The sequence below is a fragment of the Podarcis raffonei genome, chromosome 4, assembly GCF_027172205.1.
Source record: "Podarcis raffonei isolate rPodRaf1 chromosome 4, rPodRaf1.pri, whole genome shotgun sequence".
NCBI classification, from domain to species: domain Eukaryota; kingdom Metazoa; phylum Chordata; class Lepidosauria; order Squamata; family Lacertidae; genus Podarcis; species Podarcis raffonei.
This window is the reverse complement of record NC_070605.1, coordinates 53970840-53989767: the sequence shown is the minus strand read 5'-3', so window position 1 is coordinate 53989767 and position 18928 is coordinate 53970840. Positions and strand designations below refer to the sequence as shown.

Here is an 18928-nt window from a genome sequence, read left to right as displayed (position 1 = left end):
ACTTCAGAGGTATTTGCTTACTATCATATAATTTACTGATATACAGAAAAAGAGAACTTCTTTATAAATGCAGTAGTCATGTAAATATAATCAAGACAAAAATGGTTTCCAAATGATATGAAATATGCCCAGGGCAGCAAGCATAAAATGTTAAAGAAATACAATATTCATCTTTCTTCCTGCTCCCAGTTACAAGATTGCTCCTTATTTCAGAACCTAGTTGTTCCTGGCCATCAAATACCCAGGCATCTGCACTTAGCTGCATCCTTATAATGGCCTTTTATTTTTACCCTATTGTTACCCTGCCTCTGTCCTCCACTGGCCCCTCTGCCAGTTACCAGTTCAGAAACCTCACTCATTACCTCTGCCTACAGCTCTGGAGAATTTCCCTTTCTGTGTGTATTATAATCAATATAGACCCCTGTCCATATACTAAAGATTGAATTTGGATCACCAAGTTCTAGAGTATCACATTATTAAGACAGAGAAACAGCAAATATAGTGAAAGCTATTTTATCCATAGCCTGGGGAAAAATGAGGTACAAGTTTTTCTTACTATGATAATCAGCAATTATGCTCTACAATATGTGCATGCCTGCTATGACTACAATAATTTTGCAGTCACTTTCTAAAATACTAAATATATTTTAGCCATATTTCACTGTTTCCCAGAAAACTCCACTGGAATTATATGTGATGTTTAGCAATTACAACATGAAGAATGCTAATAGCTCTTTGTTTTCCCTAAAATCTTATATCCACCCAAATAACACTAAGAATATGTACATCCCATATCTATCCAGAGGCAACCCGTTTGAGAAAGACATCACCCTTGAGTAAAATGAGTAAAAAACCCTTGAGTATGTAGGTTGCATTCAATGTTAGTTCTACTAGGAACAGGCTCATTGAAAATAATGGACATGACTAACTGAGGTCCATTAATTTTAATGCAGCTACTCTGAGAATAACTTTAATGAAATGCATAGGGTTGTATTCAACCAAGTCTCAAGTGGTTTGAGGGAACTGGTGAATCACTTAGGACAAAAGGCTAGGTAACCTCCTAACACACACAATAGCAAGCTTTGGAAAACAAGTGACTCAAAAATGTAGACCTAATAGCCATTTATTATGTTAACACTCAAGATTCACTGTTCTACAGAGCCAAAATCTGTTGTAAAACAAGGATAGGGAACCTACTGCCCTCCTAATATTGTCAGACTTCAACTACCATAAGCTAAGTCAGCTTAACTAAGGGGCGTGGATGATGGGTCCAACGGCCCAACAACATCTGGAGGACCACAGATTCCATAGCCCTGCTCATAAAATTTGTCAGCTAAGGTTTGAAAGCATAAAACCTTTCTTAAACTTTCAGACTGGAGGGAATATGAAGTGTAGTGGTAGTAATAATAATACAGTAATTTATTTCTTGTACCCCGCCCATTTGATTCCTTGTCCCAGCCACTCTGGGCAGCTTCCAGTCCTGCCTCTGCTCCTTACCTTGCACAACAGCAGAACATGGGAAAGGAGCTGCCCAGGTTTCATTGTCAGCAGAGCCTGTTGACTCCAAGTAAGGAAGCCCTTCAAATGCTCACCAACATAAAATGCCTAAGTACTCCAAGAAATGAATGGCACTCACTCTCTCCCAAATGCTCCTTGAAGTAAAGCAAAATCTTCTCCTAATCTTTTATAGACTCTGCATAGCTCAATATGTTAAAATATGCTAGCCACATTAGATGCCCCCATGATTGTTGATCATTGTACCCCTAAGGAAAAAGATTGAACAGGATAGACCCCATTCCAACAATAAATTAGAATGCATAGTAAATTACACAGAGATTACCAAATTACTACCATAGAAGTACGTACAACAGAAACTTAGAACCACACCCATTTGCTTAAAAGAAAAGTATGTTTTTCTTTCACTTTAAGTTGTTAAAGTGAAAAGATTAAAGATTTGAAGAAATTACAGTCTGAGTTTAATTTCCAGTCTTACATCCGTATAAATCATTTTGATTCAGTTGATTCAGTTGATTAAGGAAGTTTCATGCAATATACCGGTAATTGAGAAATAAAAGCCACGCACCATGGAGTTCTCATAAGGTCTGGCAAAGGGACAGATTTTTTTCAATTAGGGTTGTTACTAACATTGTCACAGTGCTAACTTTGCTTTGTAGCTTAGAAGAATCTAAGCAAAAATGAGGGTGTTAGAAATACATCAAAGAGGGGGGAAAACCCATCATCATCATATAAGGGGCTACTTATTTGGAATGCTAAAATTCTTATTTTATACAGCATCAGTGTGCATGATGCTTTACAAATCACAAAAGAACAGGTACAAAAGAACACAGTCATCATGAGTTCTGGTCAGCAGTCCACCTGGGTGAGATCCCAAGGCTGGTAGCTGGGTCAGTGAGTTTTATTTGGGAGTCTGCATGAAGTTTACTCAAATGAGCAAACAAGACAGAGCTCAATAGCAAGAATAAATCAGCCTAGCAAGAGCGAGCAAGAAAGTACATAATGACAACCAGTACTTGGCAAGATGTCCAGGCCTGGACTAACCTACAGCAGGACGTTTCTACGGGGCTTTCATCCAACTGCAAGACTGAATGTTAATTGCATGGACAATGTTGTGACAATTGTAATGAGACCTCCAGGTACAGAGTGGTATATAAACCATTCATGAACTTCTGGGTGCATAAAACTAGTATGCTCATCAAGAGGGCAATGAAACACAGATAACAGCATGATAAACCTTAATCTTGCCTTCAGATGTAGATTTGACTGGTATAAACTCCCTTGGATCCTTCAATGATGACCATATTGGCCCAAGTGCTGAAAATGGAATAGGTTTATTGGTGTGGGGAGATTATAAGCAAGATGGTCTGTGTAGGGATTTGTTTTCACCTCTAGAACTGGGGTGTTCTTGTCTATCCCCCCTCCCTTTCTAAAGTTTAAAAAAGGTAAACAACTCAAGGACGATCTTGCCCCCAAATATCAACAACTTTGGCTAACTTCCCTCTTTGGGTGACCTCCACAAAAAAATATTGATTTCTTAATTTTGGGTTCAAAAAATTAGGGGTCATCTTATACATGTCTTATACACAGAAAAATACGGTAATATCATCTGTTTTTTAAGAAAGTCTTAAACTTAGTAAATACAACCTCAGATGAACAACAACATGTGACTTGTTACACTGTGTCATGATTTATTTAACAAAAACAAAGCCAAAATGAAGAAGCCATGTGTGAAAAACTAAGTATACCGTTATTGCTTCCATAGAAATTAAGAAGATAAGTAAGAGACTGGTGCTGGTAATCAAATGCCCTTGCTTAATTGATCATCAGCAAGTGTGCCCACCTCTATAAAATCCAAAGTTTTAGCAGTTTGCTGGTCTGGAGCATTCAGGTGTGTTTTAACACAACGCTAAGGATGAAAGACATCAGCAATGCTCTTGGAGAAGCAACTGTTGCTGCCCATACAACTGGGAAGGTTTATAAGGCCATCACCACCAATTTTAAGTCAATCATTTTAGAGTGAGAAAGATTATTCAAAAGTGAAAAAGATTCAAGACAGTTGTCAATCTTCCCAGGAGTGGACATCCCAGCAAATTCACCCCAAGGTCAAGCTCTGCAACGGTCAAAGAAATTGCAAAAAACCCAAGAGTTACATCTCAGGCTGTACAGGACTCAGTTGGCATGTTAAATGTTAAAGTTCATGACAGTAAAATTAGAAAAAGACAGAACAAGTATGGTTGTTTGAAAGGGTTGCCAGGAGAAACCCTCTTCTCTCTAAAAAGAACATGGCAGCATGGTTTAGGTTTGCAAAGTTGCATCTTAACAACCATAAGACTTCTGGAACAGACAGACTTTGGACAGACAAGACCAAAGTGGAGATGTTTGGACATAATGCACAGCACTCCATTTGGCAAAAACCAAACATAGCATATCAGCACAAACACCTCATACCAACTACCAAGCATGGTGGTGGAGGGGTGATAATTTGGGCTGGTTTTGCAGCCACAGGACCTGGGAACCTTGCAGTCATTGAGCTGACCATAGTCAAATGTGAGGCCATCTGCCTGACAGCTGAAGCTTGATTGAAATTGGGTTGTGCAACAGGACAACAATCCCAAGTACACCAACAAATCTACAACAGAATGGCTGGGGGTGGGGGGAGAATCAAGGTATTGCAATGGCCCAGTCAAATTCCAGACATCAACCTAATCGAAATGCTGTGACAAGACCTTCAGAGAGTTGTGCATAAATGTCACACCCAAGGAACACAGAGACATAAATCACAAACTAGACAACTCTGTATGCAGTTCACAAAAACAGTTAACAATAATGTAGAGCATTTCCATACTGTCTATTACATAAAATCTTAAATAATACAGTGCCAAAATAACAACATGCACAACTCAGTATCTTAAAACCAAACAGTTCTGAAATAAGTCCATGAGAGCAACACTCTTTGTGTATACTTGTGCTGGTGTGATCCCAACTGAACTCCGAGACACCTGGATTTCAATCTGTTTCGTGAATCTTCTTCTGGAGCTATATAATGGCAATTCAATGCTCCACCAAATAGATCAGCTCCCACCTTAGAATGACACTCATATACAAGATGGCTACATCAGACTCACTCTACCAGGCACCACACAAGTGGTGGCAGTGAGTGAACTTGGGGCTTCTCCTTGCAGCTACAATAAAATGAAGGATCAGATGCAGCCTGGGCAAGTCAGAGGCTTCCACGCTGCCGCCGCCCCAGAGAAGAGCACAGGAAGGACTCAGGAAAGTGTCCTCCTCCCCCCCACAGCCTGCAGGCAATACACACACACACCACACATTGACAAAGCTGCTCATCCTGCGCCCTCCCTCTTTTTCCTTGCATGGCAGCTTGGGGACAGACGCAGGAAAGAGAGAAAATAAGAGCGCAGAACAGGGGAGGAGCTGGCCTGAGGAGCCCCACTGGCAGGAAAGACACTTCCCTCACCAAAGCAGCTGCCAGAAGGTAAGCAATGGTGGTGATGGTGCTCCCTGCGGGGGAGACCTCTTCACCTGGGTGACAGGCACCCTGGTAGGTGGGTGGGCAAGGAAGCATCAAGCAGGTAACTTGCCTCCACCGCCCAAACTTTGAATCAGGCTATGTCCCTCCCTCATACACTGCCCCCTCCCCTTGCCTGTGCCCCCACTTCCATCTTTTAATGTGAGTACCAGCACTTTTTCCCCCTAGAAAAGAAGCACTAGGAAATCCATACTGACATTCCAAGCTGTGTAAAAATCAGTGATACTTTTTTTTGCAACTCTGAAACCTAACTCTGGCACCATATTGAGTAACGACAGCAGATAAAAGAGGAATTCTCAATTGCTACACTATATTAAGAAAATTTGGCAGTTTTACCACAGTCAAAACTGAGATTTTTAAAAAGCAATGCACTTTTAAATAGTGAACACACTTGTGGGAACAAAAAGATTATCTCACTTCTGCAGATGATTCAAGGTTGAGGCATGAGTAAATATTAGCAGAAGGGTGAGTAATAAGTTATGAAAGATTGTATACCATGTTCACTGCACAACTAGCTGTAATCCAGACTTCCTGGATTAGACACAGTACAAGAATCAAGGCGTAAATAGAAATTAAATTTGTTGACAAGTAACACTAGCAGCCTCAGTGTTTAAGAGTGCATTTTAGCAGGTATGGTTGCTGCTCCAACCATTTTTGGCCAAAGCAATTCTTACATTGGTAACCTCAAGGCTTGATTACTGCAATGCACTTTATGTGGGACTACCAGCACGCCTGATCTGGAAGTTCCAGCTAGTGCAGAATATTGTGGCTAAACCGCTGATCATAGAATCATAAAATTGTGGAGTTGGAAGGGACCCTGAGGATCATGGGAACAGGCTACTGACAGCATGTAACACTGGTGCTTAAAAGCTTGAACTGGCTGCCTAAAGTTACCAGCCCAAGTTCATGATTCTTGGGGGAGTCTTTGTTGGTTGGTGGTCCTCCATGGCTCAAATGCACAGCTTGTAACTACTAGAATCTATGCATTCAGTTAAAAAAAATACATTCATTATTGTGGAACTCTAACCAGACTGAGATTAGCCAGACATCCTCTTTGCTGAACTGCTGGCACATGCAAAGACTTTGTTATTTCACTAGATGTTTAAAGGAAGTGCTCAGGACTGAGATGAATTTTCCCTGTTCTTATTCTTTGTAAGGAATTGGGATATAATTTTATGTACATTGCTTAGAAATGTTAATGATTAAGTGATATATAAGCACCTTAAATATATAAAATGTTAAATAAATACTTTTATCCACATAAGATAATACCATCTTGGTGCTGAAGATGAACTTTCTGCATTTTATTAGGAATATTAGAAGTAAATTCACTTGATAATGGGACACAGGTGGCGTTGTGGTCTAAACCACAGAGCCTAGGGCTTGCCGATCAGGTGGTCGGCGGTTCGAATCCCCGCGATGGGGTGAGCTCCCGTTGCTCAGTCCCTGCTCCTGCCAACCTAACAGTTTGAAAGCACGCCAAAGTGCAAGTAGATAAATAGGTTCCACTGTGGCGGGAAGGTAAACGGCGTTTCTGTGCGCTGCTCTAGTTCGCCAGAAGTGGCTTGGTCATGCTGGCCACATGACCTGGAAGCTGTCTGCGGACAAACGCCAGCTCCCTTGGCCAGTGAAGCAAGATGAGTGCCGCAACCCCCGACTGGACTTAATGGTCAGGGGTCCCTTTACCTTTACAGTACAACTGCACAGGTCTCATACGTACGGCAAGACTCTAATTCAAGAAGCCAAAATGTTTACTTTTCAGAAAGTTGTGTGTGAATGCAACTGTGCACTTCTTGCATTTAACTTGAGAATAAAACATTTAGCAACGTTTAATTTTAGAACAATAATTTGTTTTTAGATTCTATAGCAATTTTTCAAGCAAAGCCTTGATTTGCAAATTAACAGCATAATCAAGTAGTTCATTAGTTTAATTACCCTTGCATAAATCCAAAGGGAAGTCTGCTTAATGAAACACAATTCTTCAGCAAACCAATAGCTTCTAAGCTGTTTCAGGCACAGAGCCATCACATGTGCTTCTAACAACTAAGCATGAGTCTTCAGCAGCTTAAAAAGATGGGTCAGCTGAACTGTGGATCAATTATAAACCGAAACACAAGATCCAGATGGCAGAACAGCGCAGGGAAAGCACTAGCTCTGCCATTCCTACAGTAAGCAATACAAAGTATTGCTGTGCCCCTATTTGGAAGACAGGGACAGCCTAACTCCTGTTGTATATGCTCTGGTAATCTCTAGGTCAGATTACTGCAACCCTGTGGGGCTGCCTCTGAAGACGGTTCAGAAACTCCAATACAATGAAACATGCAAATGAGCCCTTATTTATACCTCAAACCAAACACACCTCAAAAGTAATACACCCTTTCTCTCCTGGCCATGCCAGAAGAGAGGTGTACAGTGGTACCAACTTCCAGATATGGTACTTCAAAAATAGTGTGATTAAAATACTGGAAGAAACATTACAGTACAGTGGTACCTCGGGTTAAGTACTTAATTCGTTCTGGAGGTCCGTACTTAACCTGAAACTGTTCTTAACCTGAGGACCACTTTAGCTAATGGGGCCTCCTGTTGCTGCCGCGCCGCCGGCGCACAATTTCTGTTCTCATCCTGAAGCAAAGTTCTTAACCTGAGGTAATATTTCTGGGTTAGCGGAGTCTGTAACCTGAAGCATATGTAACCTGAGGCGTATGTAACCCGAGGTACCACTGTACAAGCCTTCCAGCAAAAGTATCTCCTGCCCAGATGTAAAACACTACATGTGCATGCAAAGCAAAGCTCATCAAATCTAAACGTTCAGAATATGGAGAACAGAACCAAGCTTTAAGGAGCCAGGAGCAAACATTAGCTACATATTGTGGTTAAGGCAAAATATAAGAACAGCCTACTGGATCAGGTCAAAGGCCTACATAGTCCACCATCCTGTTCTCTTAGTAGCCAACTACTAAGCAGGATTCGAGCACAAGAGCACCCTGCCCTCCTGTGGTTTCTGGTAACTGATACACAGAAGCATTATGGACTCCAACTGTGGAGGCAGAGAATAGCCATCATGGCTAGTATCCAGCAACAGCCCTCTCCTCCATGAATTTGTCTTAACTTTTAAAGCCATCTAGGTTAGTGGCCTCACGTGGGAGCAAGTTACGAAGTTAAGTGTATGCTGAATGAAGAAGTATTTTCTTTTATCTATGTTGAATCTTTCAACATTCCCCATCCTTCCAATCAATAAAACAGAGCAGGGAAACCACACACATTATCACTCTTTACAGCTAGACACTATAGGAGCAAATGTAGAACAAGGCTAAAGTTTTTGCATCATTCATAAGGTCTAATTCTACCTTGAGAAGCCACAAAAGTGCCATATAAATGAAGCTTTAATTCAATTACTGAAAACCATTATCTAGAGATATACTTCATCTGGTCCAAATTGGTTTCCAGCACAACTTTACTTTCAAATATTATTAACCCAAATTCTATGTTTTACATGTGAAATAAATTCAGACACCAAAAAGATTAAAGCAGCCAGAACATAGTTCTTTTATAACCAGTTTATAATCCAATTCTGTGGTGATCTTTAGTAATTTGTGAAATATCATTCAAACGTAATTAATATTACCAGCTTTCTTCATAATATATATTCTATATAGACTATGTAATTTATATCCTATGTATACAGACACTGCATTTTTAAAATATAAATGTGAAAAAATGCATTAGCTATCTACATAGGGTATTAATTACATGGTCTATATGGGGTATTTGCTACCAAGAAAGCCCATGTCTGCTGAAATAAAGGGAGCTGAACACTACAATTAAACTGTAGTTCATTCCGAGCAAGTGTCTTGCTAATTCTTCCGTACTGTACACTTAGGAGTATCTATCTTAAGGCAATTATTTTGCTATTTTCAACAATACGGACTTGGCCGAGCTATTATGCTTGCCTTCTTAAACTGATTTATCTTGTAAATGAGACATAAGCTGTTTGCCTCCTCTTTGTGGATATTTTAATTAGAGATATCAGATGTTATAGATGTATAGGAATGGTCACCTGATCTCCTTTAAACTTCAGACAACCCAACTAAGATTACATGCATTTGCAGGGTTGGGAAGTGCTTTTATTTAACTACAGCAAAATACAGAACATTTACCATCAAGAATTCATTTCTTTAGTTTGCCCATATAAGTTATATTTTAGGGAACATGAAACTGAATACAATTAAAAGAAGCTTTACATTTTAAAGATTGTTGACATGCTAGGCTGAAAGTCAGATTACACAGCATCTATTCAGCCTTACGCATATGAAAAGCATTTAGAAAGCAGACAGCTGAATTCTTCCTCCTTTATGACCTTCAGCTCTTGAACCATACACTCAGAAAATATGTTGATGTCTGCAGTTTTTAATCCTTGTTAGTCTTAATGCTGTTTTTTATTATTTGCATTGTTTTCTATTCTATTTTTCTGCTGATATATTGGTTAATTGTACTGAATTTTGAATGTTTTATTGTCAGAATAAGTAGAATTATATATATGAGATCATAACTGCTCTGTGGAGGAAGTTCCTTAAAAAGCAGGGTACAATTTTAAATAAAACAAATCTAAACGCAAGGTTGCTAACACAAACTAGCCAGTATAACAATGTATAGTTTAAATATTCAGCACTACCACTACATTGGTTTGATTTATTATACAGCTACTGATCTGATTACACAGCTACAGATTTTCAAACAACAGTATCACAGTAGTTTAAATATTCATTATGATTACCAGTTCTCCTTTACATAAGTAACAAAATATTTTTTTTAAAGCAACAGCAATTCAGCCTCAAATAAGATGCAATACTCCTTGCAATCTCTTCAAATTTAATGTTTATAATTTATATTCTGCTCTTAAAAAGGTAAAGGTACCCCTGCCCATACGGGCCAGTCGTGTCCGACTCTAGGGTTGTGCGCCCATCTCACTTAAGAGGCCGGGGGCTGTCCGGAGACACTTCCGGGTCACGTGGCCAGCGTGATGAAGCTGCACTGGTGAGCCAGCACCTGTGCCGCACACGGAAACACCGTTTACCTTCCCGCTAGAAAGCGGTACCTATTTATCTACTTGCACTTAGGGGTGCTTTCGAACTGCTAGGTGGGCAGGAGCTGGGACCGAAAGACGGGAGCTCAGCCCGCCGCAGGGATTCGAACTGCCGACCATGCGATCGGCAAGCCCTAGGCGCTGAGGTTTTACCCACAGCGCCACCCGCGTCCCTAAAAATTCTGCTCTTAAAACCCATTAAAACCATATAGTCACTATATTCTGTGGACCAAGTATTTATCCATCAGGAGCCTAACCAAAAAACCCCCCACAAAAACACATTTTCAATTAGTACCTAAAACCAAGTGAAGTTAGCGCCAGCCAAATTTCTGAGGGGAATGCTACAGATGAGGTGGCTTGCTTCCTTAAGAGCCCTTGCTGATGGCACTACTGACAAAGCTGAAAGAGCAGATCTCAAGTCCTGGGTCAGTTAATACTGGGTGACAGTCTCTCAGATAAAGCCATATAGGGTTCTATATGTCAAAACTAAAACCTTGAATTGGACTTGACAGCTAATTGGCAGCCACTGCAAATGCTTCTAGGCTGATGCAATATGGTCTCTAGGTAAGAGACCCAATAAGATCCCCACAGCTGCATATTGTACTAGCTGCAGCTTCTGAACAATCTTCAAGAGCAGCCTCATGTAGAATGAACTGCAATAGTCCATATAGAAAATTACTATAGCATGAAGCAAAGTGGCCAAGCTACCCCCTTCTAGGAAGAGCCTTAGTTGGAGAACCAGCTGGATTTGGAAACTTGTGCTTCCAGCAATAGGTGGAATCCAAGAGTACTCCCCTCAAACTAAATACCTGATCTTTCAGAGGGAGCATAATCCTGCCTAGAAGAACTCTCATACCCAATTCCTAGACATTGAAGCCACTAATCCACAGTGCAGAACTTATCCTCAGATATAGGATGAATGGTAAGTGGAATTTTCTTGAGAATTTTCTTTTTATTTATGTCTGCCCAATGCAAGGCTTTTCCTTCTGCCAACATATGCCATATTGTCAACAACTGATTAATGTGTGTCTGAATGACTTACATTCAAACCTGGAAGTAACCCAAAAATGTCACTAAATGGGTGGAATGGGGGCAGAACAGGGCACGCTTATATGCACTCCGCTGATGGACGTAGTGGCCGGGAATGAAACCCCTGTGCGTAATGGTCATTCAATGTCTTTTCCAGATGAAATACAATATTCACATAACACTTGCATCTGCTCAAAATGGATGCCTTTATAGGGCACTATGAATTTTTTATGTTGAAACATTTTACATGTGCTCTTCGTATTTTTTACATTAATGAAACATTCAAAAAGGTGTGCAAGGATGCTGGCTTTTATGTCAAGAGAAGCATTTAGTGGAGAAGGGTAAGTAAAGGTTGCTTACGGACTGCAGAGCTGAAAGCCAGTATACTCTGGCCACCCACACGATGTGTGTGGAAGGGGGTCTGTGTAGGGGAAACAGGGATTAGCAAAAATAGTCTCCACTTCCATCAGCAGGATCCCTCCACTGGATTCAAAAGCCATACATAGACAAAGGAATCTTTTCATCCATGGAAAATGAAATTAGAATCCAACCCAAGTCTAAAAGAAATCTGAAATTAAAAAATGTTATGCTATGCTCAGGGATGCTCCCACTCACAGGAGCGAATCAACAGCATAATAGCAATTATGATAGTCTAATATAATAGCTGTCATTCCCATTTTGAAGCTAGAATCTTCATTTATTTTCACTTTATCAAAATCAAAGTCAAAGAAAGAACAAGGATCAGAAGCTACATACTAAGGTACTTTACTATAAAATTTGTATATGGGAATGGTCAGTTACAAGTCTAATGACGTCTTAGGAACCTTGCCAGATTCATCTCAGACTCACAATTCACCTTTAGAAAGCTGTCTTAAGAACAAGGTCTTAAGAACTTATCCTCAGATAAAGGTCAGACAGATATTTGTACTATAATATAGAAGTGGAAGCCATATACATCTAATAAATATTTCATAATTAGCCGCATATATACGCAGACAATCAAGGTATGCTTAGAGAATTTTACTGGAAAAACAGAAATGTGTAGCTAAATGCTAACAAGCAAAGTTAGAAATGTTTGGTATGTTGCATGTCTACCAATATTGAGTTTAGGACATCATATAAGCACTATTTGGTTTAAAGTACCATCATATTGTGAATTTTGTGCACTATACCAATAAAATTATGTTATAGATTATGATGTTATGTTATAGATCATGTTGTTGTAGAGAGTATTGAAATACAGTGGTGCCTCGCAAGACGAAATTAATTCGTTCCGCAAGTTTTTTCTTCTTGCGAGTTTTTCGTCTTGCGAAGCACGGTTTCCCATAGGAATGCATTGAAAATCAATCAATGCGTTCCTATGGAAACCGCCTTCAGACCAGGTCCGGGGACAGTCTGTCCCCCGACCTCTTCTGAAGGCTGGGGGGGGGGGGACAAGGGCTTTTCTTCCCACCGCCAGCCTTCAGAAGGCTGTTCTGAAGGCTGGCGGTGGGAAGAAAAGCCCTTCTCCCCACCTCCCAAACTCCGGGGACAGGAGGGCTTTCCTCCCGAAGTCTCCGCTGTCCCGGGGCGATCTGAAAATGCTGGCGGGCGGCAGCGAACGCTGCGCTGCCGCCCGCCAGCATTTTAAAAGCCCCCGGGACAGCGGAGACTTCTCCGCTGTCCCGGGGCGATCTGAAAATGCTGGCGGGCAGCAGCGAACGCTGCGCTGCTGCCCGCCAGCATTTTAAAAGGCCCCGGGACAGCGGAGACTTCTCCGCTGTCCCGGGGCGATCTGAAAATGCTGGCGGGCAGCAGCGAAGCGTTCGCTGCCGCCCGCCAGCATTTTCAGATCGCCCGGGACAGCGGAGAAGTCTCCGCTGTCCCGGGAAGGCAGGCGGGGGGAGCAAAGACTTTGGCCCACCGCCGGCCTTCAGAAGAGGTCCTGGACCTCTTCTGAAGGCCGGCGGAGATTTCCCTATTGGCTTTCTTCTTGCAAAGCAAGCCCATAGGGAAATTCGTTTTGCGAAGCACCTCCAAAACGGAAAACTCTTTCGTCTTGCGAGTTTTTCGTTTTGCGAGGCGTTCGTCTTGCGAGGCACCACTGTATAACACTTAAAACACAATGTCAAAGTTTATACATTATGCTAAACCATAGTTAATGGTCCACCACAAATGCAGAGATTGTGCCCACTCCCTTCTAGCTAAGCAATATATATCTGGCTTAGCAATATATCAAACCAGGGATCAGAGTATATTCTGTTCAAACAAGCTATGATTGGAAAACCAAGAACAAACCTTGGCTTAACAACAAACCTTGTGGCTCGCTCGATGTAGCTTGTTTTATCACATCTGGCCTGGACCACAGTTTCAATTATTAGCTGTTTTCTAGATCTATTTACTGGCATCCCAACCCTGAGCTTTATCTATTTACTTACAGGTATCCCCTATTGATTCCTATGAAACATAGCTCTGAGTAAATTATTACTTCTTAAAAAGCTTGCAAAAAACAGACATTTGAAGATTTATCAAGTAAACCTGGAAAAAGCTAATGTCCAACTAGAGTACAACTAAAGAGAGACTCTAAAACAATCAATTCCTTTTACTGCAGTTTTAAGCAACACTTTGTCTGTTAACTCTGAAGCAAAGATTCTGGGCTTAATACACTGGTGAAATTGTTCTCAAACAGCTCATCTGTGTGAAAACATGACTGCTGTAAAACTGCCAAAGTGAGAGCATACAAGTACTAATCATACAAGCTCGAACGGTCTGTGAGCTGCTTGAGCCTAAATGCCAATGGTTCTATGGTTTGAATTAAAGAGGCCTTTAAGTTAGACCATTTCCATCTTTTTGCCTGCCTTGCTAGAAATAAGCATTTCCTCCACATGCCACTGGCAGCTTTCCCTTCTATCTAGACGAAACTACAGGCCCACTTTTAGTTACACAGAAGTGTTGAGATACAGTGGTACCTCTGGATGCAAACGGGATCCGTTCTGGAGCCCAGTTCACATCCTGAAGCAAACGCAACCCGCGTCTGCGCGGGTTGCAATTCGCTGCTTCCGCACATGCGCATGACGTCATTTTGAGTGTCTGCGCATGCAGTGAAACCCGGAAGTAATGCGTTCCATTACTTCCGGGTCGCCGCGGAGCGCAACCCGAAAATGCTCAACCTGAAACTACTTCAACCCGAAGTATGACTGTACTGTAATGTTTCTTCCAGTATTTTAATCACACCATCTTTGTAGTACCAGATCTAGAAGTTGGGATTTATTTAAAAAGTAATACTTAGCTATAAACCACAGAAACAACAAGCATGCATTCTCATTTATTATTCCTTAAGTTTCAGGAACTGAGGAGAAATAGGCTTTCAGTAACGTATATGTCAGTGTATGCTACTATGCACATACATTATACATGCAAACTCACAAGATTTAGACACCTCCAGCAGTAATTCAGTCTATAAATCTAAACATAAATCCTAGACACTAGGATCACAATCCTTGTCTTTGCTGAATACTTAGTTTCTAATAAACATGCATAGAAATGTAAGTAAGTTAAAATAAGTTCTATCCCATTTTCCAAAAAGTTCAAACCAAATAAAAAACAGTAAAAAGATATAAGCAGTCAAAAACAAGTCAAAGAAGTTGCACACAAACACACATCTCAATTAAAAGCAGACAGTTGAATCCAGACTGTCATTTAATTCATGCCCACGACTAACTTTTCTCACCATTTCAGTGAGCTCTAACAGCAACTGACCTCATCTAGATCTAAACTAGCAGCTACAAACATATTTTTTGAATGTAATTCAATTTCCTCATTTGATACATTTTTAATAAAAACTCTCAAACAGACTAAATACACTCCGAAGAGTCAAATAGGAAAAAACCAGAGTTCATCAAAGCTGCTAGAGTTCAAATAACTTCCTAAGAAGTTAAGTATTCACATAATGTAAGAGGAGGCCATCAAATAAGGGGAAAGGTAGCCACAGAAAAGGCTGTGTGGATTGTGTTGCAAGTTCCAATACATTACTTTAGAGTAATCATGTATGAATCTCAGTTATAGTGGTACCTCGGGTTAATAACTTAATTCGTTCTGGAGGTCCATTCTTAACCTGAAACTGTTCTTAACCTGAGGTACCACTTTAGCTAATGGGGCCTCCCGCTGCCGCTGCGCCGTCACCAGCAAAGTTCTTAACCCGAGGTACTTTTTCTGGGTTAGCGGAATCTGTAACCTGAAGCATCTGTAACCCGAGGTACCACTGTATTCCTTTCTATACCAATACTGTATATTACCGTATTTTTCGCCCTATAGGACGCACTTTTTCCCCTCCAAAAATGAAGGGGAAATGTGTGTGCGTCCTATGGGGCGAATGCAGGCTTCAGGAAGCTCTCTGCAAGCCTTGGGAGCTCCACGGGAGTTCCCATCGGGCTCCCAAGGCTTGCGGATAGCAGCCTGCATCCCGAAGCCTGGGGCGCGCTGCACAGCGCACCCCGGGCTTCGTGCAGATATCGGGCAGCCCCACAAGCTCGGGGGACAGCGGGGAGGTGGAGCGCTGCCATCCCGCTGTTCCCCGACCTGGTTTGGATTCCCCGACCTGGTTTGGGGGGGGGGAATAAAGGGGGGGAATTTCCTTTATTCCCCCCCCCCAGAAAAACTAGGTGCGTCCTATGGGCCGGTGCGCCCTATGGGACGAAAAATACGGTAACCTGTTTTATGAAAAATATTCAATGAAAAAATGCTGCTATCCATGCTCTGTTGACAGCTTATTTAAAGTACTTCAATGTATTGTTCAAGGAGCTGCTTTTGAGAACCACTTGGGAACTATAATTTATGCAAAATACAGGAACAGGTTTCCTAACTGAATTAGGTACATGGAACTTCCAATTCTCAGACAGCCAGACACCAGCTCTCAGTCTTTTCATGGGACAATGTCAAGTGTTGGTTTTAACCTTTGAAGTACTAAACAACTTGGGAACAGAGAATCTAAAGAATCTCCTCCTGCTACCGTTGATCTGGCTTGGCATTAGGTTACTGGTCCTAGTCATTAGAAGGTAGATGGTGACCAAATTTAGTGTCCCCTCAATCAAGGCACTCTGCCTCTTAATTCCCTCTCTGGAGAACTTGACCAGTCGCTATTCCTGCATTCTTTTTGATGCTATATAATCTGTTTGGGCCTTTTAGATCTTTTAAATATATTTTATGGTATGAATGAATCTTACTCTACTGTATGTTACAGCTATTTTAATATAATTTTATATTTGCTTTAACTTCCTGTAAGCCACCCAAGCTTCAGCAGTAGAGCAGCTAAATAAATTCTGAAATCTTGCCAAGTATCCTGTACCATTCTTGCAAATAAGCTGTCCTAATGCTTGGTCTATGTTTTACTATTTCCACATATTTAGTTCAAAAATATTTTTCACGCCATCAGTATCAAAGATAGAAAATGGAGAATTTAATTTTTCTGCCATTTTCTCTCCTTTTCCCCATCACTAAGCTACCACAGTCATTTCTTAACCAACGAACATGCCTTCTTGTTTGCCTTGTTTTTCAGAATCCATTGCTATTATATTTAACTTTCCAATACCTATTTTCCCCTCAATATTTTCTACAAAGTATATACTAAGAATATAAGGGTCAAACCAACTAATAAGAGCCCTTATTAAAAATAGTTTTCCTGGAGGGCTACTTTGAGATGTGTGGGAGGGATGTTAATTTGCTATCACATTAAGCAAACTCCCAGCAAGTTCTGTACATATTTCTCTTTTATCATTGCTGGGATGTGTCAATTGGGAAGCTAGGTAGTACCTCTCAACAGCCAGCCTCTAGACTAGAGCATACTGTGGTTCTGCTATTCACTCTGATATAGCTTTTAACATTTTGCAACACACTATTGTTTATAAGTACAGTGGTACCTCAAGTTACAAACACTTCGGGTTACAAACTCCGCTAACCTGGAAGAGTTACCTCGAGTTGAGAACTTTGCCCCAGGATGAGAACGGAAATTGTGTGCTGGTGGTGCAACAGCAGCAAAAGGCCCCATTAGCAAAAGCACAGCTCTAGTTAAGAACAGTTGCAGGTTAAGAACGGACCTCCGGAACGAATTAAGTTTGTAACTAGAGGTACCACTGTATTTAATTTGGGATGCTCTATAAATCCCACATCTTTGATTAGAGTATTAATATCTAACTAATTATCTCTTTGGACTTCAGCATCATACTGACATCTTAAATCCTGCCAAAGGAGCTCAGAGTTTCATAAGAGATCTAAGAATTTAACTATTTCCTTGGTCTTACCCTCAAGCATAATAAACTGAACTGAATATATATTTGTCTTTAACAAGCAGCCAAAAAACATTTACTGTTTGTGAAGGATGGCTATGAGCAAGAAGTCACTATGTCACATTTTCATGGCTGTTTCATTACTGAACACTTACTCCAGCTGGGAATGCCTACAAGGAGAAATTATTTAATATAGTATTATTGGTAAGCAATTTGTTCTCAGTAGTCAATTTCCTATGAGGAAAACACATCCAAGATGAAGACTATCTATAGGTACAAATGTAATCAAATAAATGTTGCTGTTCAACTCAGAGCAAATAGAAGTGACGTGATAAAGACCTTGCTTCTTCCAAGGCTAAATGCCAATCTTTGAAGTGGAGGACATGTTTCCTTCATTACAGGGCTGTGAAGGCCCAAAAAAAAAGGTGCATGGGCTAGAAAGTGCAAGGCCAAACCTCATGCAAAAATCCAGACACTTTTTTTTAGTCGGAGAATGTCACTGACGGAGATTCCTCTTTGGAAACCATGGCTGCCCGCGCGCAGCAATCTCAGCCAGGGACACTACTGTATAAGTTACTTCTGCATGCTCCACCTCGGATTCTCGTTGCATCTCTTCGCACCGACAGTCTACCGGCGAGTTTGTTAAAACAGACACGAGCGAGAGCGTGTTTGTTAAAACAGGCACGACAAAGACGTCGGCTGCTTTTGCAGGCAAGGCAATCTCGTTTGCCCGAGCCGGGCATAAATAAGCTCTCTCTTCCCCACCCCCTACAAGTAGGGCCCGCTCATCATCCCGCACACTCTTCCCTTCTGCTTGCTATATATATATTCCCCACCTCTAAGAAATAAGAGTCAAAAAGATCGGGAGCAGGAGACGAAATCAAAGGCGCCGCTATCGGCACCAGAAGACCAGCATTAGGAGATTTTTTTTAAAGGAATCACGGCCGCCGGCGAAGAGCTCCCGGCACACACTCCGGGTCAATGGCCACGGATCGTCCTCCTCTCGCGCGGGAGGCGAATGGAAGGAGAGAGGGGCGCCGGGCAATGGAGGGGGGTGGGTGGGCCGGGCAATGGGGCGGACTGAGGGAGAGAAGAACACGGACAAAAATCATACCGGGGAGGGAGGGAAAACGGGCCGCCAACCAGGAATAACATTGGGAATAACAACAGGGCAGGCGGCGGGGGCGAATGCGGGGCCCCCGAAGAAGGGCGAGAGGGCCGCGCGCGTGCGCTGGGGCTGGTGGAGGGGTCCCTCCCCGCCTCGCTCTCCCCAGCGCGCCTGCGCTCCCCTCACCAGGGTGACCCCCCAGGCTCGCCCTGCCCGTTGCCGAGCCCCTTGGCCGCGGGTCCCCTCCGCCGCCGCCGCCTCACGTCGCTACCTCATCTCTGTCGGGTCTCGGGTGTCCTCTTCACCCCCACAGCAAGGACGGAGGGGCGGCAGGAGGAGCAGCAGCAGCCGGCGCGGCAGCCACCGCCTCCCCGAGACGCACC

At 42.0% G+C, this 18928-nt stretch overlaps 1 protein-coding gene across 4 annotated transcripts in view; it reads right to left on the bottom strand.

Moving 5' to 3' along the window:
• ITSN1 (intersectin 1) overlaps positions 1-18928 on the bottom strand; it is an 87340-nt gene that overhangs the window by 67880 nt on the left and 532 nt on the right. For 2 of the 4 annotated variants that reach the window (XM_053386634.1, XM_053386637.1), the window contains exon 1: positions 18817-18913. The exons of 1 other annotated variant lie outside the window; for it this stretch is intronic. The gene's annotated coding sequence lies outside the window, so the exon portion shown is untranslated. Of the gene's footprint in view, positions 1-18816; positions 18914-18928 lie in introns of those variants that run through there. One more of the 4 variants, XM_053386638.1, reaches the window with a different exon arrangement.